The sequence below is a fragment of the Dipodomys spectabilis genome, unplaced genomic scaffold (genome assembly GCF_019054845.1).
Source record: "Dipodomys spectabilis isolate Male_0828 unplaced genomic scaffold, ASM1905484v1 ptg000291l, whole genome shotgun sequence".
Lineage (NCBI taxonomy): Eukaryota > Metazoa > Chordata > Mammalia > Rodentia > Heteromyidae > Dipodomys > Dipodomys spectabilis.
This window is the reverse complement of record NW_024870968.1, coordinates 816,695-842,798: the sequence shown is the minus strand read 5'-3', so window position 1 is coordinate 842,798 and position 26,104 is coordinate 816,695. Positions and strand designations below refer to the sequence as shown.

The window sequence follows — 26,104 nt, the reverse complement described above, 5'->3', positions numbered from 1 at the left end:
TGGAACCAATCCAGATGCCCCTCAGTACATGAATGGATCAAGAAAATGTGGTATATATACACAATGGAATTCTATGCCTCCATCAGAAAGAATGGCATTACCCCGTTTGTTAGGAAATGGAAAGACTTGGAAAAAATTATATTAAGTGAAGTAAGCCAGGCCCAAAGAAACCTAGGTCCCATGGTTTCTCTTATTTGCAATATCTAGTATACGTATGAGTCAAGCAGAAAAGGTCAGATAATGTGATGTTAGGAAAATGAATCCTTAGATATGTATTTAAATGTTTTTTTTCTTTCATGCATTTGTTTCTAATGCACTTATAAGATTATCTTTTTGTTGCTTTGTATGTCCCTCCCCCACATTATAACCCCTGCTTTCACTATATTTGATGTCGGTATAATTTGTGAAGGAGAAGGGGAAAAACAAGTCGTTTAAGGATACAGGTGGACCTGTTGCAACCATGAGAAGTACAAGTTGTCATGTCGAAAACGAGCTTTACAACTTTGATTGGGAGGAGGATTGGGTGGGGTCGGGGGGAGGCTGGGAAGGGATGTGAAGGGTAACAAAGGAGGAGGTTGCAATACTTGATAAAAAATGTACTCATTATCTTGCCCATGTAATGTTACCCCTCTGTACATTTTGTTCACAATAAAAATAATAATAAAAATAAAAATAATAAAAATAATAAAAAAAAAACATTACCAATTTAAGGCCTAATAATGAAGAGAAATATATGGACTTCTCTTGCAACTATGAAAATATTTGGTGATAAAATGGCAGTAGTGTAAGTTCCTGCCTTTTTGGAAGGTAGACAGGCCAAGACATTAGGTAATCATGAATATGAACAATTTTTCACTTTCTTGGTTTTAGCTACATTTGAAATGGTAGGTATCATAAACAATCATATTTTGATAAAATGCCTTCTAGTATGAACAGTTCTGGCTGAACTGTTCATCTCTCTATGATCCCTTGTAACTAAGATTAGATTTGTTCCACTAATACAATCTATGCTGTCAGAGTAAGATATTCTGGTTGGTCTATTCCTACATGGAAGAAGGGTAAAGGGTCAGGTAGACATTTGTGCCAGTAAGACCTCATTTGGGAAAATCTCAGCTGCATATGTTTAGAAGTAGCTCTTAAACAAGGCTTACTTTGAATCCATTGGCTCCACAGATCTAACACAGTTGGATAAATAAGTACTTGAAAAAGCCGTCTCCTTTGGACTTAGCTATTAATACTTGAAAGTTTGATCAAATTCTAAGTGAAAAAGACTTAAAATAGTCATTGACAAAAAAATTGCAAATGTGAGCAATCAACTGAACAACATATTTTTTTCAACTATTCACAGAATTTTAGGGAAATAAGATTAATAGCATTTTTAGGAACAATAAGGTTTCCTTGTTACAAATAGGCACCTAAGCATATAAGCCTGTATAAATATTTCATCATTAACTACTAAAATTTACAGGATACTACATTCTTCAGCAGCTTGTATACCAAAATTACAACAATACAGAGATTAACATGGCACTTGTACAAGGATGATATGAAAATTTGTGAAGTATTCAAAATTTTTCATTCTTCAGATGCAAGAAATGAAAAACAGCTATTAAAAAGTTGATTACAAAATTACAAGTGTAACAATACACATAATTCATATAATTAAAAGTTACTTTGACATCAGTGTATTAAATTTTCACCTTAGAAAGGCCTTTACATAGCATAACCTTTACACAACTTTTGAAATTAGACAACATTGTTGTTTTATCCCAAAGAAATATAATACTAAAAGGACCTAGGGAAAAAAAAGGAATCTTAAACTGTTTCTGTGTGGAATGCAATCTGAAAGGACACATTAATGAACCTATATGTTATAAAACAATGTAGAATTCAATGTATTATATCTAGGAGAGAATAAAATAGATTATGGACACTATACAAACATAGAATATAGAATATTTTAAAATATACTTTTTCAGACAAACACCGGAAATATCTTTAGTTTCTATACTACTCATTTCAACAGATAAGTTAAAATTATTTCAGATCAACAAAATCACAAACTCTGCATAAATCATTATAGATGTATACAAAAACTCTTGAATACATTTTGACATCAAAAGCAGACAATTCACTTTGAAGAACTCCACAGAATCCATGAATTGTTACTATAAGATATTGTTGTTATTTGGATTGTGAAAATATGTTGTATTGACAAAAAGGAATTAATGACATTTTTGAAATTTAAGAAAATTAACCGAATGATTAGGATTTAGGAGAACAATTTGTACAGCCTTCCACAACTTCAAAGAGGTAGTGATACATACTTATCCTTTTGGTAATATCAAATGCAGTTTCTTCCAAGTGGTTCTTCAGACCTGGTTTGACATATTGGTTCAACAGTTCCAGTGTATTTTTGCTATCTCAATTACCAGCAGCAAGATGCAAGGGGGTCAAAAAGCGTTTAGTTTGGGCATTGGTATCTGCATCATGAAGAAGAAAGAAGCCACTCTGGTATTATTACACGTATATGCACTGTGCAGGGGTGTCCAGCCATCTACAGTTATTGCATGTGCCCCTTGAGCCACCAACTCACGGACAATGTCTAAGTGTCCACTGTAGGCTTCTCGATGAAGAGGGGTATACTCATCATCATCCCTAGTATTCACATGAGTAGCCTTTTTGGAAAGTATTCTCTGCACTGTAGTAAGCTGGTTATTTTCAGCAGCCCAAAGAAGAAATTTGCTTGGATCCTTCTCCATTTTTTTTCTTGCAATTTTTATCATTCCTCATGTTTTCATCTTGTTCCTCATCTTCATTAGAATTGCCTAACCAGATACATTGAGTACCAGTGGAAATGAGGTGTCCATGTATTTCCCTAATAGTTCATGTTGGTTGAACTGGTCAGAAATATCTGGTGAATTCTCTGCGTATGTTTTTTCACCATGATTTATTTTCTTTTTCCATTTTTACTATTCGAAATTATTCTAACTGGAGATTAGGGAATAAATGGAGAGCAGAGGAAAGTTGTTCCTCCATATTCAAAGGTACAGACTGAAAATGAGGACCAGTGGTGTCCTCATGTGCAACTTATTCTAGGAATGAGAAAATGTGAAATAATGCCTCCTATATAAATGATTTGGGAAATGGCAGTGCAGAAAGTGAAATGATGCAACCCAAGATATAAAACAATAAAAATTAGGATAATTATGGAGCAATCGTATTATCTATGAGAGCCATGAAAGACAGAGATGAGCTATCCACAAAATCCATGCCTCTGATCAATTTATAGAATAAGCAGAAATTTTTTTTATAAAAAAGATGGAAATAGAATTTATGTATTTACTTGAAATTAGTAAATACCTTTTTAATAGCCTACATAAGAATCTAAATCCTTGATAGCACTAGTAACAGATCTGACTGAAATCAGTTGAATCACACTTTTCCTGTACAATGAAGGAATAGGTACAGGCTAGGAAAGCAGCTAGAAAAGGCAGGCTGATTGTATCTGTGAGAAAACTTTGTGGAAACTGGTATTGAGGATTACTTACTGGTGACCCACTTGCACTGGAAGCATGATTCTGACCTCTTGCTTGCTGATTCTGAACTATTGCTTTGATCATTATATTCTCCAAAAAGAAAAAGTCAGAATTGATAACAAAGGGCTACTAATACAGTTTGACTTTTCATTAAGCATATTCAATCATCAAAATCACACGAAGACAATAGACAGGCCTATTTTTTTTTTAGATGAAAACAAGTGTCTTTAAAAAAACAAGGAATTTAAGTAGTCTTCCAAAGGACTTCCATTTTACTTACTGCATTATACATTTTTCCTAATGTTGAGTAACAATAAATAATGGATCTATTAGAAAGCTCTTAAAGCTCGTCTGTTCAATACTGAGTTCTCTTACACTATATTATGGTATTTTTTTGTATGGTCTTAGGAAGAAATTTACTTTACTAACTTGAATTTGTGACAGGACAATATCATGACTGTACATCTTTCTTCTATACTCTCAGTTTTACATTATTATCTAAATATGTGCATTAAATAAGTATAGAGGAAAAAGTAGAAGCCACACTGGTGGATCATGGCTTTAATCCTAGCTAATCAGAAAGAAGAAATCTGAGAATTGTGGTCTGAAACCAGACCAAGAAAAAAAAGTCCATTAGATCTTGATTTGAAAGTAACCAGCAAAAGCTAGAAATGGAGCTATGGAGCTAGAAATGGAGATATGGTACAAGCAATGATATGCTAGCCTTGAGAAAACTAAAACAAAAAAAAGACAAATTCTGAGACAGAGCCAGGCCCTGACTTCAAGCTCTAGTATTAGCATCAAACTAATTAATTAATTAATCAATTAAAAATAAATTAAATGGTCACATGTGGAGAAAATGCTCAGGGATATCACCCAGGCTCTTATTTCAAAAACTACAATCTACTGAAAAAATCTATTTAAATAATACCTGTGTAAATAGAGTATTTTCATCACCCAAATGCACATCCATGCTCAGTTATTTTTGCAAGGTAACTCTGTTATGTCTGGAGTACCACATAACATTATCACTTAAGTAGAAAGCATTGAAACATGGGTTCACTCTATCTCTCTAATGGAATTTTCTCCCCACAAATACTCAAATCTTACAATTATTCCAATTCTTTGAAGTCATAGCTTTTTTCTTTAACATCCATAATATTAAAGTTTGAATTTAGTGTCTTGTGTCTCCTAAATGGGTGTTCTTACCAGTTTGTCATGCCCCCAGCCCTAAATTATCCAGATTAATTTTCAGATAGAATCTGGCTTCCTACTTGTGTATGATCATGGACTCAGTCCACTTGATGTTATTCTTCCTGGAATTTAGATTAACAGGTGTCTGGCATTGTGTACAGATCTTTATGTCCAGTCTTGGCTTTAACCACTATCCTCACAACAGTAGACTCCCATATAGTCAGGTTTTTCATAAGCTTACCATAGCTGATTTTTTAAATAAATCTTTGCATTTCCTGCAGGTTCTTGAGGACTGAATTAATTTGTGTTTTCTTTGGGTTCGTTTGTTTCATTTGAATATATGTATTCAGTGGTTCCTCATTTTTCATTTGGTTTCTTTCACTCAAGTTCTAACCTAAAGTGGTGAGAAACCAATTCTTCTTTCTCAAGATAGTCAAGCTGAACTTTATTTATTCCAAACCAATTTCAGTAATATTTAAACATCTTCATATCTAGGAATGGTACACAAATGCTTATCACTGAGAAGGGTCTTTTTATTTTCACAGCAGTCTTTGGCATTCGCAGACTTATCATGAATTATACAAATATAATAAAACTCAGATGCTTGCCAGGAGGAGAAAAACCTATTACTAATTGTTCGACAGAGGCTTCCCTTCCCGTGAATGAAATACGCTGCTTGATGCAGGATTTCACAGAATCATATTGCTAGGGAGAGCCTAAAAAATCAGGTAACACTACAGAGTTGAGGGAGATTACTTGACCTCCTGAATAATTTACTTTTATGTCAAATAAAAGCAGGCTTCCAAAAAGAGAGTAGACTTTAGAGAAACATGATGAGTTGTATGTAAATAGGTGCTTAGCTGACTTTGTTGATTGGTGAACTAATACAGGGAAATAAAGTACAGCACGGTAAAAAAATAAAGAACTCTGCATTGAAATAATCATTTCTGTGTGTGTGTGCATGCACACATGTGCGTGTACACACACACGCATGTGCATTGCTCATGCATGCATTATTCATTGCTGAGGCTTGAGAGTGCCTAGACACTATCCCAAAGCTTCTGGTCAAGGAGAGTGGTCTACCACTTAAGCCACTACTCCACTTATGGTTTTTTGGAGATAATCACATGTATTGTCATGATTGGACTGGCTTTGAACAGTGGTCTTCAGATCTCAGCCTCCCGAGTAGCTAGCTAAGCTGATTCAGTCTCTGAGTAGCTTGTTAAAATGCTGCCTGTACTCTATGCTTCACTGCTGTTTTATACTTTTCCTGAGGTAATCACAAGTCTAAGTCATATATGTCTAATTGTTTAAAAATATTTACTGCTTGGCACCAGCGCCTCAACTGTACTCTTAACTACTTAGGAGGCTTGAGAACAGAACCCAGGCCACATTTTAGTGGACTTCCTTAATCTATAACTGGGTGCATTGGATCATTTCCACCATCTTGCACTATCTAGAGACTAAAATTGGAAGGACTGCAGGATCAAGGCCAGCCATGGTAGATAGTGCAACTCTGAAGCCTTTGATGATGGGAAGGCTAAAAGGACAGATCAGGTGCATGTTCTTGTGGAAAGGGAACCCCTACCCTAAAATTAACAACTGATATGATGCCTGCCTAGCAAGAACAATACACCAAGTTGAAATCCCCACCAAAATAAGTATATACCTTAACATCCAAAAACATAGTAGAATCTGTTCTTTGCTCTAATATAATCTTTATCTGATTATCATATGATATGGCAGAATAGTTTCTTCGTTAAACTTATGATATATTTAAAAGGACCTAGAAAATTCTTCCTCACTTCTTAAGTGCAAACGAATGGCAAATTGCCTCATTTCTTACATATTTGACTACCACTAAAAATTCGTCTAATGATTATTATAGTAATATATACTGATTTATTACTTTACTGTGTAACAGTTTTTAAACTTTTTGCTTCTCTGTTGAAGTTTAAGTATTTAAATTGTATCATCAAAATATATTCCTTGTGTACTTGGGGCAGTTCTTTACTAAGTTTTTAACCAATGGGTTCTAAGAATTTTTGTTATTGTTAAAATATTGTACAGAGGGGTTACAATTACATGGGCAAGACAATGAGTACATTTCTTATCAAGCATTGTTGCCGCCTCCTTTGTTTCCAGTTCCCATCCGTCCCCATCCCCTCCTCTCCCCACCAACCCAATCCTCCGCCCCTCCACAGCCAAAGTTGTAAAGTTTGTTTTTCGACATAACCTCTTGTACATCTCATTGTTGCAATGGGCCCACCTGTATCCCTATTTAAATTATTTGTTTTTTCCCTTCCCCTCCAAAAATTATACCAACAGCAAATACAGTGAAAGCAGGGGTTATACCGTGGGGGAGGTACATATAAAACAACAAAGAAATAATGTCATAAATATGTTGGAAATAATCGCATGAAAGAAAAAAAATTTGAATACTTATCTTGAGGTTCATTTCACCTAACACGAACTTATCTGACCTTTCCTACTTGACTCAGACAAATACTAGTTATTGCAAATAAGGGAAACCATGGAACCTATGTTTGTTTGGGCCTGGCTTAATTAAGTCAATATAATTTTTTCAAGTGTTTCCATTTCCTAAAAAATGGGGCAATGTCATTTTTTCTGATGGAGGAAGAGTATTCCATCTAAGAATTCTTAATTGGTATATTCTTTGGTTTATTTTTAATTTCAATTTAATTTTATTGTAAAGGTAATTTACTTAGGGGTTACATTTTCATAAGTAAGACAATGAGTACATTCCTTATGGAAGGAACATTGTTATCTCCTCCATCGATTTTTTTGTACACTCATACAACTACTGATGCTTTTGCAATTGCTATTGATCAATGGGTACTTTATCTTTCTTTGTTCATGCATTTTTATTATAAAATTGATATACAGAAGGTTTACATTTACTTGTCACCTAAAGAGTACACTTCATTTTATTTTCTAAATTTCAAATTTTGAACTTAATTACTTATTTTCTTTTGTTTCATTAGGGTAATTCTTCTTTCAGAGCTGTAGGATTAGTTAATTTAATTGCATGATTTTCACACATGTAAATTAATCAGACACATATATTTTGCTTTTAAAATATTTAACATGTGAATAGATAAAATTATTTTCTTAATTTTATATAGTTGGTGAATTTAAATAAATTTATATTCTTATAGTTCTAAACATATTTTCCAGGTAACAAATACTAACTGTATTTTCAAGAAACACATACTTTATTAAGAAAGGCTTCATTATCTGGTCACTTTTTGAAAATTTACTTTCTTGTACTTGAATTAAAAATGTTTGAGCTGGGCATGGTGATTTGTGGCTTCATTTTCTAGCTATAGGAAGAACTGCAAATAGGTTTGTAATTCAGGAGAGCCTGGGAAACTATGAGACCTTATTCTAAAAATATCCATAGTGAAATGATTAGAGATATAGCCATCAATAGCAAGATATGGAGCACGCACCTGGATATCATATTCTAAATCTTGAGTTAAAACACCAGTAACCTCAATCTTTTGTCAAAATAAAACGATACATGTTTCAAAATGTTTATTACTTAAAACATGTTTGCAAAGGTTCTCATGTGTTCTATTTCTTAATTTTCAATTTATTTATTCTATAAGAATCCAAGTGTATTGTCTTTTATTTCTCCTAAACTTTTAAATAGTATGAGCAATATTATTATTTCATATATTAACCTTCTTTTAGTATTTGTGATAAATTCCTAAGTTTAATATAATAATATCAATATTCTAAATGTGTGTACGTGGTGTGTGTGTGTGTGTGTGTGTGTGGTAGTGTGTGTGTGTATGTGTGTGTGCTTTGTGTGTACTTTGTAATGTTGGGGGGGGGTCAGATCCATGGTTTCACATATGCTAGGCCAAGGTTTTTCCACTGCACTATACTGTCTAGTTGTAATGTAGTGTTTTAAATTATGACTTTTAAATTTTCATTACTAGTGATTTTTCAAAATTATATATGATAAAATGTGATCCATATTCTATCCACGTTAGCAAATTTTACTGTTATTTAGAATATTTCTACTGCCTTTCCACTTTCAAACCCTTGTGTTTGTTATTGATAAAGGTTTTACTTTGCTTCTTTTCTCTCTTCATTTTGCCATTAGACTTACTTATTCTTTCTCTTATTTCTTTGGAAAATAATTATCATATTCCTATTACAATTTCTTTACATTGTAAGAGGTCTATACAATGCTTTATTTTCTATTTTATTTTTCCAATCTTCTCTGACTTTCAGCCCACAATATTAGGTGGATTGAAAAGAAACTTTTTTCAGGACAGTTGATTATTTTCCTGCTTCTCTTCTCTGTCGTCTTTCTGTCTTTTGAAACAAAATACTAATGGCATACAGCTCCTATATGGTCCATCATTCTGTCCCCTCTCACTCTCCTCTGTAGTACAGCTCTCAAGTCGTTATCATTCAGGTATATTATGCTGTAGTGTTATCTAAATTTTAACTCATTCCTAAATTAATTTTAGTGGCTTCAAGCATTCTCTAAAGACATTTTTCTATATATAATCTCTGGGGCCTTGTGTTTTCACAAGGTGCAAAATATGAGTGACTATCAAACATCTAGATAACTGTGTTATTGGATATTGGTCCACCTGCTCAATAAACTCACAGTTAAGTTCAAGGAATACAGATCATTCAGAACAATCTTGTAAAATGGTGTAGCCTGAGACCTCATACTAGATTTGAATCTTATTACCATGTTTAGTAGTGAGGACAAAATAGCTCTGCTATAAGAACAGACACCCAGAAGAATGTAACAGATTTATTAAAAATAAATTCTTAGTTTTATGGTCAAAAGATTTTTAAAAGGATGCCATGAACTTTATCAAATAAAAATAGAATTTTAAATAGGTGTATTGGCACTACTGCTTCTCTAGATTTAAAGAATGATCTTGGACTACTACCTTAAACATTATACAAAAATTTAAAATAAAAAATGATTATCAAACTAAATGTGAGATATAAAAACTGATAATATGTAAATGTAAAAATTCATGGCATTGGATCAGTAAAGGTTTCTAAACATTTGAAATGGAAAACATTAGTGGCTAAAGAAAAGCAAGAATAAATGGGTTAATATCAACTGATGACCTTTCATAATTCTATGAAAAAAGTGAAAACATATCCAACGGATAGAGGGCACATATTTGTTAATGCTACAATGTTAATTCGACATTGATCTTGAGTCTTAACTACTTTTATGTCTTCTAATTACATATAAATTTTTTCCTAAACAGGTTATTTCTTTAAAGAACATATATAAATTAATGGTCAATAAGAAGAGCAAATGAATTAAACTCATCTTTAGTATCTAAGAAAAAATAAAAATAAAACTCATTTCTATGACCATAATATAAAAAGATGACAGAAAATATATTAATGCATTTGCGGAGAAATTGATATACTCTAGATAGCAGAATGATTTGTATAATACTGCAATCAATATTGCAAGCAAGTTTTCAAGTCTTCTAAAGGTCAAAGAGAATTGTATATGATCCAGCCATTACACTTCTACGTATTAGTAAAGAGAAGTAAAAAAACTTATTTGGACAGGGAATGTAGTTCATTGACAGTGCACTTGAATAGTATGTGTGAGAATCTGGAAATAATCCCCAAAACAAATTTTGAAAAGACACACTATAAAGGATATATGGAGGACAAATTCCTGTAACTTAATTTTGTATCTATTTTAATGTCTGTTCTAAAATTTACAGCATTTGTGTTTTTATTTTATTTTATTTTATTTTTATTATTGTGAACATACTGTACAGAGGGGTTACAATTACATGGGCAAGATAATGAGTACATTTCCTATCAAGCATTGTAGCATCCTCCTGTTTTTACCCTTCACATCCCTTCCCAGCCTCTCCCCACCCCCCAGCCAATCCTTCCCCCCTCACCAAAGTTGTAAAGTTCGTTGTCGACTTGACAACTTGTACTTCTCATTGCTGCAACGGGTCCACCTGTATCCTTATTTAAACGACTCGTTTTTCCCTTTCCCCTCCACAAATTATACCGACATCAAATACAGTGAAAGCAGGGGTTATACTGTGGAGGAGGGACATACAAAGCAACAATCTTATAAATGCGTTACAAACAAATGCATGAAAAAAAGATTTAATACATATCTTAGGGTTCAATAAAATTATAGCATTTCTATTTGAAGAAATGCAAGTTTGTGAAAATTAAGCTTGGAAAACCTGATTGTACCATTCACTTCCAAAGCACTAAAATGTATACAATAAAAGGAGATAAATATATTACATGTGAATTTCATGTCAGCAAATATATATATATATATATATATATATATATATATATATATATATATATAGTTAAAAATAATTCACACAAATTGCAGAATACCTAAAAAGATGTTTTCGTTGTTGGCTAAAAATTCTTTGTAAATTACAGTTTTTAAAACTAAGATGTGATTCTGTTTATTTTGTTTATTTTGGTATTTTTTTTAGTTTATACAGAGATAACTCAATCCAAAAGTGTATGTGATGACTGGAATATCTAGGAATTATGCATCACTTATAAGTAATTGATAACATTTTCTGGAAGAAACTTTTAGCAAATGACAGAAGACTTAAGTCTATGCATGTATATTTTATGAAAGCCATGTTACTTGCTCAATCCAATTGCTTTCCTCTTCTTTGCTAGAAAAAAGTATTCTCAAGATAAGAGCCAATAGCAGTGAAAAGAAACAAAATACACAATCATCTTGATTTATTTGTGAAAAATAACAAATGAAATAAAACAATTCCAATTAAGGAACTCCAATATTAGTATCTATGAAGATGTTCCTGAATGCCAATATCCATTGAATTTTTGGAATTTTAATTTCTACTAACATATGAAAACTCGAAAAAGAAAACAAATATAGTCTTAGAGCAAAACAGCCTTGGAATAATTTTCTTAATTGTTTTGAAATTACAAAAGAATTGATACCAATAAAATGATCCTTTCCTATGGAAATATTTTAAAATGTTTATCTCTTATTATAATTCAAATAACAAACAAGAGAAATTTTATATAATCATTGCAAATATCATTTTATTACTATCATAAAATAGAATAAATGACAAGACCCAATATATTATCATTATTATTAATTCCTAAACTTTACCTAAATATCTTAAGCAATCTAAATAGTCATGTCTATAACATAGAGGTAAATATTCTATACTTTTTTTTTAAATAGAAGATTTTTTTATTGTGAAAATACTGTACAGAGTGGTTACAATTAAATAGGGATACAGGTGGACCCATTGCAGCAATGAGATGTACAAGTCGTTATGTCGAAAACGAACTTTATTCTATAATTGTTACTTAACATTTTGCAGGGGCATATATTCATGTTTCTTTTTTTTATTGTGAAAATACCGTACAGAGGGGTTAAAATTACATGGGCGAGATAATGAGTACATTTCTTAACAAGCACTGTTGCCTCCTCCTTTGTTTCCCCTTCCCATCCCTTTCCATACAACCCCCCACCCCCCGATGTAGGCTAAAGAAGCATTCTAAGAAATGTTCACAGCAGTTAAAAGATGTTTTTATGAAATTAATGTGATATATGCTGTTGTTATTGTTCTTGTTCTTTTTGTTCTCGTTGTTGTTTGCAAGGCTTGAGCATTGTCCCTAAGCCTTTTTATGCTCAAAGGCAGCACTCTACAACTTGAGGCACAGAGCTAACTCCTGTTTTTAGTGGTCAATTGGAGATAAGAATCTAACAAGTACTTTTATGACTGGGATAGTTTTGAACACAATTCTAAGATCTCATTACCCAGAATAGTTCGAATTATAGGCGTGAGTCAATGGCACTTGGTTTGATGTATTTTTTAAATTTTAATTATGTTTTAAGATTTTTGTTTCACTATAATGTACATCTTTCTACACATAAATTTAGGTATATGTATATATTTCTGGTGAAAAATAATCTCTAAAAATCTATGCCTTTCTACATACAATATATATGTATATGTGTGTGTGTGTGTGTGTGTGTGTGTGTGTGTGTGTGTATATATTTCTGAAGACAGACTCCCTCTAAAATTTTATGCTAATATTTTTTAACTTTTTCATTCAAAGATATACACTCTATTTTCCGAAAGTTTCTTAGAATAAAATAACTAATATTCCAATAGAATGTAGAGTTTATTACGTTCAGAGGAAGTTCAGATATATACATGATATTATAGTAAAATTTGCAGTATATTACTTGAAATAATTCTGTTCAAACTCATAAACACTTGTGTGTGGTGGTGGGGAGAGAGGAAGTTAATTCATACTGGTTAGGAATTTGCAATACTTCAAAAATCTATTCCATAATTTGTTATAAGCACATAGTCAAGCTACCTGATATGCTTTAGTTTTTTTGTTTATTTGTTCAAAATTTTAATATGGATGCATGCACAGTGGTAACATTAAAATTATTAATCAAAAAACCAATAATCGCAAAATCATAGATACATATCAGACTTTCAATAGTTAGCATTTTGATGTTAATAATAATTTTGATGATGCCTGGCGCTGGTGGCTCACGCCTGTAATCCTAGCTACTCAGGAGGCTGAGATCTGAGGATCGCGGTTCAAAGCCAGCCCGGGCAGGAAAGACTGTGAGACTCCTATCTCCAATAAACCACCAGAAAACCGGAAGTGGCGCTGTAGCTCAAGTGGTAGAGCGCTCGCCTTGAGCTGAAGAGCTGAGGGACAGTGCCCAGGCCCAGAGTTCAAGACCCACGACCGACAAAAAAAAAAAAAAATAATAATAATTTTGAGGGATACGATGATGACCGCAGTGTACCCTGATAATGTCATTGTTGGGATTGAAAAGGAAAAAAACCTTTACACATTTTTACAGCTAGATTTCCCACATTGAATACATAGTAATAAACAGCGTTGGATTACATACAATAAGAATAACAAGAGGAGAGTTTCAATATCAATAAATACATTCACATAAACAGGCAGAGACCGTAAAAACCCAAATTCCTGCAGTCTCTCTAATGGATACTCACTTTTCTTGATGGTACTATTTTCTTATAAATAAAATCGTTTATTTCCACATTTTGATGGACTAAAGTGTAGTTTTCAACTTAGTGGGATTAGTTCAAATAACATTCTCATATAGATACTATTCAGTAACCAATGTTTTCAAATGATATATTGAGTATGTTCTGCAATACAGCTGTAAAGACATGACACAATTTACATAATACCACGTTCATATCTGTGGTTACCTAGAAAGGACATAGGTCTTAGAGCCAGGAGGTAAAACTTATTTTTATTTCTACATGAAACAATTTGTGACTTTATACCAACAAACTGAATTTGACTGTTTCCTTATTTGTAAGGTAAAGTGGAAAATGTAAGGTCTCTTCAAAGTCAACAAATATATTCTTCATTATTTCTGTTAGATTACATTGATTTACACATGAGAAATTTAAGGCCAACAATCAATGTAGTGAGTAAATAATGATACTAGAATGTGTCTGAGCTCTTCACTCTGTGTGCTTACAAAGAGAGTAATTTGGTGATAGAGAGGACCAATATGAAAAGACTATGGGGGAAAAGCGTACTTTTGAAATGGTTGTTTTAGGACTAGGTGACAGTGATGAGTAAATGAAACAGGCTGGTGTTAGGGGCATAAAAAGAAGTAGAGAGAAATCATATTGTGTAAGTCGTTATGTCGAAAACAAACTTTACAACTTTGGTGGGGGGGGGGAGGATTGGGTGTGGGGTGGAGGGAGGATGGGAAGGGATAGGAAGGGGAAACAAAGGAGGAGGCTAAAATGCTTCATAAGAAATATCCTCATTATCTTGCCCATGTAATTGTAACTTCTCTGTACAGTATTTTCACAATTAAAGAAAGTCATAAAAGCTCCAAAAAAAAGAAATCATATTAGTGATAAAAACTGAGTAAATCTTGATCATTCATCTTATCTAATAGGAGGGAGTAGGAAGGGTAAGAAGAAATATAAATGGCTTCCATATGTTTGGCTGGTAACTCTGTTAGTGATGTTCTTAGTGATAAGAACCACAGGTAGAAATAATGGATTTAGGGGAAAAATATCTGATAGTTCTAAAGTTTATATTAAACAGATGCAAATATAGGTCTGTTTAGACATCATCAAAATATCCACGATCATGAATAGGAAAAAAGAATAATAAAATTGGGGGCATTATTGGAGGGAAGAGGAAAAGGAAAGTTCTGACAGAAGTGGGAGCAATGTGAGTACCAGTGTGGATAAGATTGGAAGAAAGAGATACATAAGGAAACAAAAAAGTAGTAAACAGACATTGACAGAATTAAAGGAAGGAAAGAATTTGCAGGAAGATCTTGAAGGAAATATGCTATTTGGATTTGAAAAGTAAAAAGAAATAGACAAGTTCAATAAAAAAAAATGTTTTGGTGAAAGTCATCTTGATAAAATTTTGAGATATGAATGTGAATCCATAAAATTCTGGATCCATGAATTCAACAGAATCTGTTGATTTTAAATGTTGTGAACAAATGCTTTTATCCTGACCTTAGAAGAATTATACAGATATAACTGTCATGAACTTTACTTCTGTGAATATTTTTTGAAGACTTATTTAGCCAGGAGTTTATAGATTGAACTACAGCACAAACCAGCCTAATTTGTCCTACAGTTCCAACGAGTGGCCCATGTATCCACATCAGTTTGGAATTTTATTGAAATATCTTTACATATGTTTGGATATCTTATCAGCCTATTCATTATAAATGTAGGAAAAGAAACACCAAGTATTAGGTTGAACATACAGCTTTACTGATGTGACTGAAGACTCCTGGAATTGATTTTTCTTTAGAATAGAAAATGCTTCAGTAGGCATTGACACATCATAACTGTCATATACTCTATTTAACTCTAGTTCTTGTTAGGGATATCTCCATGCTGAAATAACCATGTCAATCAACCTGCCAGAAATTCTTATATGTAGGAAGTTCTCTTATAAACTTCAAGCTTTATTGAATGGAAGAGTTCAGACATTACCTTCACCAGTAAGATTAAATGCATAGAAAGATATATCATTTTGCTTTAATGCCTTTCTTTCATTTTCTCATACGCATTTGCAAGTAGGGAAGGATTCTGATGTAACAATAATACAATTGTGACTAGTACTAACACAACATCTAGGATCTAGTGTTAATTCGATACTTTCTAATTCGTTCCAGATTTTGTGAATTTTTATATTTCTCCCGTGAAAACTAATGAGCTCCAAGAAAATGTCCCTAAGGAGCCTTTCAATTCTAATATCACTCTTTGTCTCAAAATTCTTTAAATTGTACATCCTCTAATATGGGCATAGTGTTATACTGTGGAACTTTTCTCCTGAGAGAGTACTACCTTATTGTTTAACATGGACAAAGTACCTTCATACATAGACTGGGCATGTGCAACAAGAAGTGGTAGTTGAACAATGTTCTTAGCAGTTTGTACAGATGAAATGGAAATAGAGCAACTCAGAACTCAAAAGGAATGTGCAAAAAAGACAACGGCGCAACGTAGAATGTGCCAAGGAAATGCTGAAGTGTAATTTCAAATTATGAGCTCAGGTGTCAGGGTGTGTTCAAAGTACAGCTTCAGACAATGTAGTTGGATATCTTGGGGGGGGGGGGAATCTGCTTTAAACTATGCTGAGATAATTGTACATGTAGAAGCTCCTGACTCTGACTATAATCAGCCACAACATCATCAACTTAGGGACTATTTTCCAAATTCAAATTGAGAAAAGAGGGCAAAACACAGTTAGTGTTCAGGGTGAAGTAATGGACATCACATAACTTTTCTTATAAGTCTTCATTTATTTTGGAGCATTAAAGTAGGAAAAAGCCAAGCAAATATTTTCAAGAATCTAAATTGAATGGGAGGTATGATATTGTTCTCTTTTTAACTTGGAAGTTAATGATTATGTCTTTTTATACTCTAACTTGGGAAAATGATCTGCTGTCGGTTATTTTCTTCTCTTCCATTCTTTTGCCCTTCCACTTACATACTTTTTATTTAAACACACATACTTGAAATTGCATTTCTCAATGCTTCAAAATTATCTGAACTACATACTACTGCTGGCAGCCTTCTATATCTTTCTCAAGGGAATATTTTGTCACTACCATTTTTATCCTATATGATACTGGATATCTTTCTGCCTAATTCAGTGCAAGATATACATTAGATTCATCCAGATATCTCAACCATTTTACCACCATGAAATCCTATCGTACATAGAAATCATGATTTTAGAATGTCTGGGGAGGTGGCATCTGTCATTTTTGAATGACCCTAAGTAATAGTTACATGCAATCATGTTTTAAACCAATATGTCACTCAGTAAATGAATAATGACAAAATGTGGTGTATATGCAGCGGAATTCTATGCTTCCAATTCTAAATGGAAAGACTTGGAAAAATCCTAGTAAGTAAAATAAACAAGACACAAAGGAAGAGATTCCATAGTTTCTCTCAGTTGTAATAAGTAGGAAATATCTAGGATAGTCCTAGCAAATGAGCAGAATGGCTTAATGGATATGTATAAGATGATGCTGAGCAAAATGACCTCCTAGATATGGAAACAGTTGTTTTTCTTTGTGGTTGCTGTTTTTAATGTACTATGTGATTTCTTTTTTTTGTGTGTGTGTGTTTTCCCCAATGGTTTGTCCCCTGCAGTATTTGATTTCACTATCATGTGTCATTGTATATGCATTTATCTTAATTTGGCAAGGGAAGAGGAACAACATAATTTTGAGACAAAGAACAATGGGCAAACCAACTCAATAGCAATACTCACAAGACAACATGTTGGAAATTTACATTACAACTTGTGAGGGGTATGGGGGTGAAGGAAAACTGTGAGAAAAGTGAGGGAGGGGGTAAAAAGTTCGACATTTTATGTATTCACTACCTTACAATTATTGCAACCTATTCTATATATCCCCTTGACTGTAAAATTAAATTAAAAAATAAGCTACATAAAATATAATTTCACTGTATTTGTATAGTAAATATTATTCTGTTATCCGTTTCTCTATCAGAGGGTCATCAACTTGAATGTTATCAATGTATACAATATTTTCACAATACACTTGCCATTATTTTGAAAAAAACATAATTTTAGTATTGTCTTATAGTAAAACAGTAAACAGTTCAATTCTATGGAAACTCCTAACTTTTAAAACTGAATAATTGTTAAGAGAACAGAATATAAGTGTTCTTCAATATGCCTATGACTATTAAATACTCATTCTAAAATTCTGAACATGCCATACCAGAGACATTTAAAACAGTATCTGTTTGCTTTTTAATTCTGCAATAGATACAGTTTTCAATGGGATGTTATGTATTTAAAAGTCAACAGAAAAAAGAGCCACATTCTGTTAGAAGATAAACCTGTGAACTATGAAATATCTATAATTATAAATTACAGATGAGTAAACATTTGTTCATCAGAGTAAGGTATTCTGTCTTTCTTTCTTTCTTTCTTTCTTTCCTCTTTCTTTCTTTCTTACTTTCTTTCTTTCTTTTTGTCGGTCACGGGGCTTGAACTCTGGGCTTGAGCACAATCCCTTCACTCTTCAGCTCAAGGCAAGTGCTCAACCGCTTGCGCCACTGCACCAATTCTGTTTTTCTAGTGGTTAATTGGAGATAAGAGTCTCACAGGCTTTGACTCCGAGGTCTTTGATCCATTTCAAGTTGATTCTGGTGCAGGATGATATATAAGGAGATAGCTTTAGTTTTCTACAAGTTAACCAATTTTGCCAGCGTCATTTACTGAAGACGCCGTGTTTTTTCCATTCTATTTTTTAGATCCCTTATCAAAGATTAGATGGTTATAGGTCTATAGGCTCATTTCTGGGTTTTCATTTCTATTCCATTGGTCCTGAGGTCTGTTCTTGTGCCAGTACCAAGCTGTTTTGATTACTATGGCTTTATAGTAGAGTTTGAAATTTGGTATTGATATTCTTCCAAGAGTGTTCTTTCTGTTGAGGAGCGTTTTTGTTATTCGGGGTCTTTTATTGTTCCATATGAATTTTTGGATTGCCTCTTCTATTTCCTTGAAGACTGAGGTTGGAATTTTGATAGTTATCGCATGAAATTTGTAGATATCCTTGGGAAGTATTGCCATTTTCACGATGTTAATCTTTCCAATCCAGGAGCATGGGAGTTATTCCCAATTTCTAAGTTCTGTTTTGATTTCCTTTTTGAAGTTTTTAAAGTTTTCATCATAGAGGTCCTTCACTTCTTTGGTTAAGTTAATTCGTAGGTATTTTATTTTTTGTGGGGCTATTAAAAATGGAGTTGCTTTCCTAATTTCATCCACACATTTCTCACTGTTGGCATACAGAAAAGCCATTGATTTTGGGGGGTTAATTTTATACCCTGCTACTTTGCCAAAGTTTTGAATCACCTTGAGTAATTTGGGAGTAGAGTCTATGGGATTCTTTAAATACAAGATCAGGTCAACTGCAAAGAGGGAGAGTTTTATTTCTTCTTCCATATTTGGATCCCCTTTATGTCTCCATCTTGTCTTATTGCTGTAGCTAGGCATTCTAATACTAGGATGAAGAGAAGTGGAGAGTGTGGACATCCTTTTCTTGTTCCTGAGTTAAGAGGAAATGGATTTAGTTTTTCACCATTAAATATAACGTTGGCTGTAGTTTTATCATATACGGCCTTTATTGTATTGAGGAATGTTTCATGGATTCCTAATTTTTCCAAAACCTTTATCATAAAGGGGTGTTGGATCTTGTCGAATGCTTTTTCTGCATTTATTGAAATAAATATGTGGTTCTAATACTTGCTCCTGTTGATGTGATGAATAATATTAATTGATTTGCGTATATTGAACCAGCTTTGCATCCCTGAAATGAATCCTGTTTGATCGTGGTGTATGATTTTTTGGATGAATTGTTGAAGTCGATTGGCCAAAATTTTGTTGAGAAGTTTTGCATCAATGTTCATCAAAGAAATGGGTCTATAGTTCTCTTTCTTTGATGAGCCCATGCTTGGTTTTGGGATGAGGGTTGTGATTGCTTCATAGAATGTGTTCGGCAGTGAACTTTCTCCTTCAATTTCACTGAAGAGTTGGAGGAGTATTGGTGTGAGCTCTACTTTGAAGGCCTTGTAGAATTCTGCTGTAAAACCATGTGCTCCTTGACTTTTCTTAGCTGGGAGGTCTCTTATTGCTGTTTCTATTTCAATGCGTGATATGGACTTGTTAAATGGTTTAACTCATCTTGGTTTAGTTTTGGCAGGTCAATATTAGCTAGGGAAAGGTCCATTTCTGTCACGTTCTCAAACTTATTAGCATACAGGTTTGAGAAGTATTCCCTTATAATGTTTTGAATCTTGATTGTTTTCGTGGTGATGATTCCATTCTCATCTCTGAGTTTATTTATTTGGGTGTGTTCTCTTCTTTTTCTGATAAGATTTGCTAAGGGTCTGTCAATTTTGTTAATTTTTTGGATGAACCAATTCTTTGTTTTGTTGATTCTTTCTGCAGTTGTTTTGGATTCTAATTCATTTAATTCTGATTTAATTTTAATTATTTCTTTCTGTCTACTGGATTGGGGTTTATCTTGTTGCTCTTTTTCAAGGAGGTTCAGATGTCTCATTAAATTGTTGTTTCAGATATCTCCAATTTGTTGATGTAGGAACTCAGAGCTATAAATTTGCCTCTGAGTACTGCCTTTGCTATGTCGCAGAGGATCTGGTAATTTGTGTGTTCATTTTTGTTGAATAGCATGAACATTTGAATTTCCTTTCTAATCTCTTCCATGACCCACTCATGATTCAGCAGTGTGTTGTTCAGCCTCCATGTGTTACCGGACTTTCTTTGGTGACTTTCGGTGTTGAGTTCTAATTTTATTCCCTTGTGGTCTGAGAGAATGCAAGGTATAACTTCAATGTTTCTGAATTTAGACAAGTTTGCTTTGTGGCCTAAAATGTGGTCTATTTTAGAAAATGTTCTATGTGATGCTGAGAAAAATGAGTATTCTGATGCTGTTGGGTGAAATTTTCTGTTGATTTCAGTTAAATCTAGTTGATCTATGCTGTTGTTTAGGTCTGCGGTTTCTCTGTTGAGTTTTTGCCAAGTTGATCTATCTAGAGGGGAGAGTGGTGTGTTAAAATCCCCAACAATTAATGTCCTTGGATCTATGTGGGATTTGAGGGAAAGTAGTGTTTCTTGGATAAATTTGGGTGCTCCGTTGTTTGGCGAATAGATATTTAGATTTGTAATATCCTCCTGAAGGAGAGATCACTTAGTTTGTATGCAGCAACCTTCTTTATCTCTTCTCACGAATTTTAATTTGAAGTCTATTTTATCTGATATTAGGATTGCAACTCCCGCCTGTTTATGGTGGCCATTTGCTTGGTAGATTATGTTCCACCTTTAACATTGAAAATGTGTTTGTTTTTACGGGCAAGATGTGACTCTTGAAGGCAGCAGATAGAAGGATCTTGTTTTTAAATCCAACTATACAGTCTATGTCGCTTAATTGGAGAGTTAAGTCTGTTAATGTTAAGAGATAGGACTGAGATTTATTTGAGAGTTCCTGGCATGTTATCCACCTTCTTGGGGACGGCGAAAACTGGGTTCTTCCTATGGTTCTTGGATTCCAAGTTTGGGTGTCGTTTCTTGGCCTTTATTGTGGTCTTGTTGGTTTTCTATGTGTAGGACGTCTTTAAGAATCTTTTGTAGCGCTGGTTTGGTGGAGAGGTATTGTTTCAATTTTTCTTTTCTATGGAAGGTTTTTATTTGGTCTTCAGTTATGAAGGAGAGTTTAGCTGGGTACAGTATTCTTGGTTGATAGTTATTTCTTTTTAGGGCATGGCAAACATCATTCCAGGCTCTTTTTGATTTGATTTTCTCTGCTGAGAAATCTAAGGTGATTCTAATTGGTTTCCCTTTATAGGTGATTAATCTTTTCTCCTTGACAGCTTTAAGGATCTTTTCCTAGGTCATAATGGATCCAGTGTGGATTATAATGTGATGGTAAGATGGCCTATTATGGTCTGGTCTATTTGGAGTTCTAAAAGATTCTTGTATTTGAATAGGCCTATCTTTTTGCATGTTTGAAAAGTTCTCTGCTAGGATCTTGATAAACACATTTCCTAGACCATTAACTTCTGTTTCTACGTGCTCCTCTACACCCATTATCCTTAGATGAGGCCTTCTGATGGTGTATTCCAAGTGTTGGATAGATCTCTCATATTTCTTGGGCTTGTCTTGGATGGTTGTATGATCTTTCTCTATAATGTCTAGGCTGTCTTCAGTCCTTGAGATTCGATCTTCTGCATGGTCTAACCTTCTTTCAAGAGTTTCTACTTTCAGGATGGAATAGGAGAAACCCTAGGTCTCCTTGGAGCAGGCCGAAATTTTCTGAATAGAGACCCAGAAACACAACAAATCAAAGAAAGGTTGGACAAATGGGATTGCATGAACATGCAGAGCTTCTGCATGGCAAAGGACATAGCTAGCAAGATCAATAGAAAGCCCACGAATTGGGAGAAGATCTTCACTAGACATAAAACGGACAAGGGTCTCATATCTAAAATACACTTAGAACACAAAAAATTAAATCCCCCAACAACAAATCGTCAAACAAACAACTGCCCAATAAATAAGTGGGCTAATGACTTAAAGAGAAACTTCTCTGAACAAGAAAGAAGGATAACCAATAGACTCATGAAGAAATGCTCATCATTCCTAGCCATAAAAGAAATGCAAATCAAAACAACATTGAAATACCATCTCACCCCAGTTAGAACAGCAAAAATCAAAAACTCTAATAACAACAGATGCTGGAGGGGATGTGGAGAGAAGGGAACCTTACTTCATTGTTGGTGGGAGTGTAAACTTGATCAAACACTTTGGAAAATAGTATGGAGGTTCCTCAAAAGACTCCACATAGAGCTCCCCTATGACCCATCAGTCCCACTTTTGGGCATTTACCCAAATCTTTACAAACAAGACCACACTAAAGCTACCAGCATAATTATGTTTACTGCAGCATTATTTACCATAGCTGAGATCTGGAACCAACCCAGATGCCCCTCAGTACATGAATGGATCAAGAAAATGTGGTATATATACACAATGGAATTCTATGCCTCCATCAGAAAGAATGACATCGCCCCATTTGTTAGGAAATGGAAAGACTTGGAAAAAATTGTATTAAGTGAAGTAAGCCAAGCCCAAAGAAACATAGGTCCCATGATTTCCCTTATTTGCAATATCTAATATATGTATGAGTCAAGCAGAAAAGGTCAGATAAGTTGTTGTTAGGAAAATGAACCCTAATATATGTATTTTAAATGTTTTTTCTTTCATGCATTTGTTTCTAATGCAATTATAAGATTATTTCTTTGTTGCTTTGTATGTCCCTCCCCCACAGTATAATCCCTGCTTTCACTGTATTTGATGTTGGTATAATTTGTGGAAGGGAAGGGGAAAAACAAGTCGTTTAAATAAGGATACAGGTGGACCTGTTGCAACAATGAGAAGTACAAGTTGTCATGTCGAAAACGAACTTTATAACTTGGGGGGGGGAGAGGTTTTGTGGAGGGGATGGTAAGGGATGTGAAGGTTAAACAAAGGAGGAGGCTACAATGCTTGATAAGAAATGTACTCACTATCTTGCCCATGTAATTGTGACCCCTCTGTACAGTATTTTCATAATACAAAAATAATAAATAAAAAAAAAAACAGTCTCACAGGCTTTTCTGCTCGGGCTGGCTTTGAACCTTTATCCTCAGATCTCAGCCTCCTCATTAACTAGGATTACAGGCATGAGCCACCTGCGCCCGGCTTAAGCTAGCTTTTCTATGACAATCAATGCTAAGTTTTTATGCCATAAAGTCATCCTAGCCCAACAGTTTCCAAATTGTAAGGTACACCATAAAATTCCCTAAATTTACATCATGACTAGCTTATCACTATTGTGAAAAAATACTGCACTTCTGCTGTGATGCCCTCCCAAATTTGGAAAGAACAGTACACTAAACATTACTGCATCATTTCCCCACCAGTGGTGTTCTTGAGATTAGAACGTTTGCAAATATTATTCTTTTATTATTATTTTACATTTATTTTATTATATGTTATTTGTTGGGTCTTCATCCATCCCACCAAAAATGGACGTGGTCCAAGGCAACATATGTGCGCCGCTAGCCCATTCCCCAGCCTCCCTTAACACAGGAAACAATCAGACACTGCGGGGAGTCAAGTGAAAGTAAATTGTTTATTAACACACAGCAAGCACATTTCAAAAGCAAAAAGACCGGGTGGCCTGGGGAGGAAAAAGAACCAAGCAATCATTGTAAAGGTCACACCTTATCATGCACCTAAGCTTCCATGAGCTGTTTATGCACTAAATGTAAACAAATCAGGCTCTGCCCACTCAACTCTCTCTCAGCACAATCTTTGCTGCCCACGTGTTCCACAGATTCCCCCTTTTTTGTTTTAATGACATGCCCACCTCCCAGTTAGTTATCCTTTTCCCTCCTCTGGAAAGGTTATTTTAACAGGATTACATTGTTAAGAATAGCATTGGCCATGCAGGGGGTTCGAGGCAAGTCTGGGGGGGCGAGATTCGCCAGACAAGGATAGGGAGGGTCCTTGTGCATGATTCCAGAGCCTGTCCCAGTTACCTCATAGCCCCACCTAGCACAGTAATAAACATCAGCCCCACTACAGGTAGAAATATCTGAAGCAGCTCGATTACTTCTGGGACATATATAAAAGTCCTTATCTCGTAAGGTTGTACTCTTCACAACATGGGAGCAGCTTGGGTATTGGGAGTTCCAGCCATGCTGCACGGTGCATCCTAGTGGGTCCCCACATTCAGGCCATTCTACTATCGTCCAGAAAAACAAGGAAATTTAAAACAAACTCTGCAGACATAGCAAAGCAATCCCAGGCACCTGGTGTCTTTTAAGTAAGCCAGTTCCTTGTATGTGCCTTTAAGCGAGCACAGGGGTCAAAATGACCTTTGAGCTTTACTGTCAGCTCCCAACACCCCAACTTTGTTTAAAGAAGTGAACCCACTTGCCTTAGGTTGTGTGGATTTGACTTGTCTGCCTTACCGATCATTGGGAACTTCTTCAGAGAGAAGCTGAATGCTTCTCTTAGGTTGGTCAGACTGACACCCCCTCTTATCTGTCTCTGGCTGCAGTTCCTCTCGGGGCAAATTCATTCACTTGGAGATTGAACTTATGAACTAGCTGACTAAACTCATAAGAGATTTGCACTGCACGCATAATGCAAAGAAGGCATAGAAAAACCATCAGCAAAAGCATTACCAGGCCAACCAATACCATTAGCAGTCCTTTAACATTTGTCAGGGATGGGATAGCAGTCTTTGCCACTTCAAAGTCCAGATGTGGGGCTTGTTCTAATCCAGCTATTTGCCTGTGGGGTTGAAAAAGATCTAAAGACAAATTATTATCATTAACATTCTGTATTAGTGCCATAGCAGGTGCTGCTGCAGAGGCAGCTAATGAAATAAAGGCCAAAATCATACCAAGTTTTAGACATGTTTACAGGAAGCATATGGATTCAAGTAATGCAGCTATAGAAGCAATTAGTAAAAGAACAATGAAAGCAAGTAACATTAAAATAATTAGCTAAACAAATGCTTCGGCCACCATAGCCACTTTTCTTTCCTTGTTGGTTGTTTATCCTTGGGCATCCTGTGTAGTGAAAATGGGTAAAAACTTAAGGATCCTGGCAGGGATCCAAATGAGATGTGTAGGGCTAGATCTCTGGCAGGAGGTAAGTGTGAATGATGCCCACAAGGAACAAACACTGGGAGAATAGGCTTAAGCAGGTCTCCTTTATTCTTCCTGAAGGTGGCGGGGGCAGGGGGAGGCGGGAGAAGGCGGGGAGTTTTGTAGCCCCAGCTTTCCCAACCTCCTGAGTCCTTCCCTTCCCTGCCAATCACTTCAAGGGGAGTTGATGTAAGGCACTTGTGACAGGCACAGCTTGGTGACAGGCACTGATTGGTTCCCCGGGGTCATGTAGGGAGCATGGACAGCTCATGGCTGTCAAGCTAGGCAGACTTGCCTGTGGGTCACATCTCTATGAGCAGGAAGTGCAGGAAGTGTGCTTCAACTGCTACTCTAGCTGACTCAACCAGATCTGACCGACTCTACCCACAAATTCCCCCTTTTCTTTTAAAAGGAACGTCATTATGGTGACCCGTCATTGGAGGCATTTTTGCCAGGAGTGTAAGCATTTAATAATTCCCATGAGAATAAGCCCTAATAGCGCAAGGCCTCCCAAGGTGACCAGAGAGGATG

General features: G+C 34.8%; 1 pseudogene; it reads left to right on the top strand.

The window, feature by feature from the left end:
* The first annotated feature begins 1,476 nt into the window (after positions 1-1,476).
* LOC122126927 lies at positions 1,477-1,576 on the top strand (annotated as a pseudogene).
* The last annotated feature ends 24,528 nt before the right edge of the window (positions 1,577-26,104 follow it).